Source organism: Hordeum vulgare, chromosome 2H (genome assembly GCF_904849725.1).
Source record: "Hordeum vulgare subsp. vulgare chromosome 2H, MorexV3_pseudomolecules_assembly, whole genome shotgun sequence".
NCBI lineage: Eukaryota > Viridiplantae > Streptophyta > Magnoliopsida > Poales > Poaceae > Hordeum > Hordeum vulgare.
Window position 1 is genome coordinate 20,844,308 of NC_058519.1, and position 2,816 is coordinate 20,847,123.

Sequence of the window (2,816 nt, forward strand, 5' to 3'; positions counted from 1 at the left end):
ATATGATCTCATGGTCATAGGAACAAATACTTGACACGCAGAAAACAGTAGCAACAAAATGACACGATCAACATGCTACGTCTATTAGTTTGGGTCTAGTCCATCACATGATTCTCCTAATGATGTGATCCTGTTATCAAGTGACAACACTTGCCTATGGCCAGGAAACCTTGACCATCTTTGAACAACGAGCTAGTCAACTAGAGGCTTACTAGGGACAGTGTTTTGTCTATGTATCCACACAAGTATTGTGTTTCCAATCAATACAATTATAGCATGGATAATAAACGATTATCATGAACTAAGAAATATAATAATAACTAATTTATTATTGCCTCTAAGGCATATTTCCAACAGTCTCCCACTTGCACTAGTGTCAATAATCTAGTTCACATCACCATGTGATTTCAACGAATCCAACACCCATATAGTTATGGGGTCTGATCACGTCTTGCTCGTGAGAGAGGTTTTAGTCAACGGTTCTGAAACTTTCAGATCCGTGCGTTCTTTACAAATCTTTATGTCATCTTATAGATGCTGCTACTACATGCTATTCGGAAATGCTCCAAATATCTACTCTACTATACGAATCCGTTTCACTACTCATAGTTATTCGGATTAGTGTCAAAGCTTACATCGACGTAACCCTTTACGACGAACTCTTCAACCACCTCCATAATCAAGAAAAATTCCTTAGTCCATTAGTTACTAAGGATAAATTTTGACCGCTGCTAGTGATTCAATCATGGATCACTCTCTGTACCCTCAACAGACTTTGAGTCAAGGCACACATTAGGTGCGGTACACAGCATGGCATACTTTAGATTCTACGGCTAAGGCATAGAAGACGACCTTCGTCTATTCTCTTTATTCTGCCGTGGTCGTGTTTTGAGTCTTACTCAAATTCACACCTCACAACGCAACCAAGAACTCCTTCTTTGCTGATCTATTTTGAACTCTTTCAAAAACTTGTCAAGGCATGCATCTTGTTGAAACTTCTATTAAGCGTTTTCGATCTATCTCCATAGATCTTTGATGCTCAATGTTCAAGTAGCGTAATCCAGGTACTCCTTTGAAAACTTCTTTCAAACAATCTTGTATGCTTTACAGAAATTCTACGTTACTTCTGATCCACAATATGTCAACCACATATACCTATCAGAAATTCTATAGTGCTCCTACTCACTTCTTTGGAAATACAAGTTTCTCATAAACCTTGTACACACCCAAAATCTTTGATCATCTCATCAAAGTGTATATTCCAACTCCGAGATGCTTGCACCAGTCCATTGAAGGATCACTGGAGCTTGCATACTTGCTAGTATCTTTAGGATCGACAAAACCTTCTCGTTGTATCACATACAATGTTTGGTCAAGGAAACCGTCGAGAAAACAATGTTTTGACATCCTACGTGCAATATTTCATAAATAATGCATCAACAACTAACATAATTCTAACAGACCTTTAGCATCGCTACGAGTGAGAAAGTCTCATCATAGTCAACTGTTTGATCTTGTCGAAAACATCTTTGCGACAAGTCGAGCTTTTCTTAATAGTGACTTATCACCATCATCGTCTGTCTTCTTTTAAAGATCCATTTTACCCAATAGTCCCATGACCATCAAGTAGTTCTACCAAAGTCTACACTTTGGTTTCACACATGGATCCTCTCTCGGATTTCATGGCTTCCAGCCATTTGTCGGAATCTGGGCCCACCATCGCTTTCTCCATAACTCGTAGGTTCACTGTTGCTCAACAACATGACCTCCAAGACAGGGTTACCGTACTACTCTGCAGCAGTACGCGACCTTGTCGACCTACGAGGTTTGTAGTAACTTGATTCGAAGCTCAATGATCACCATCATCAGCTTCCACTTCAATTGGTGTAGGCGCCACAGGAACAACTTCCTACGCCCTGCTACACACTGGTTGAAGTGATGGTTCAATAACCTCATCAAGTTCTACTACCCTCCCACTCAATTCTTTCGAGATAAACCTTTTCTCGAGAAAGGATCCTTTTCTAGAAACAAACACTTTGCTTTCGGATCTGAGATAGGAGATGTACCCAACTGTTTTGGATATCCTATGAAGATGCATTTATCCGCTTTGGGTTCGAGCTTATCAGACTAAAACCTTTTTCACATAAGTTTCGAAGCCCCAAACTTTCAAGAAACGACAGTTTAGATTTCTCTAAACCTCAGTCTATACTGTGTCATCTCAACGGAAATACGCGGTGCCCTATTTAAAGTGAATGTGGTTGTCTCTAATGCATAACCCATAAACGATAGTGGTAATTCGATAAGATACATCACATCATGCACCATACTAAATAGTGCGTGGTATGACGTTCAGACACATCATCACACCATGATGTTCCAGGTGGCATGAACTGTGAAACAATTTCCACATTGTCTTAACTGTGTACCAAAAACTCGTAACTCAGATATTCATTTCTATGATCATATCGTAGACAGTTCATCCTCTTGTTACGACGAACTTCACTCTGAAACAGAATTGAACTTTTCAATATTTCAGACTTGTGATTCATTAAGTAAATACTCCTGTATCTACTCAAGTCGTCAGTGAAGTAAGAACATAATGATATCCACTGCGTGCCTCAGCACTCACTGGACTGCATACATCAAAATGTATCACTTCCAACAAGTTACTATCTTGTTTCATCTCAATGAAAACAAGGCCTTGCTCATGTGGTATGATTTGCATGTCACTAGTGATTCAAAATCAGGTGAGTAAAGATCCATCAGCATGGAGCCTCTTCATGCAATTCATACTAACATGACTCAAGCGGCAGTGC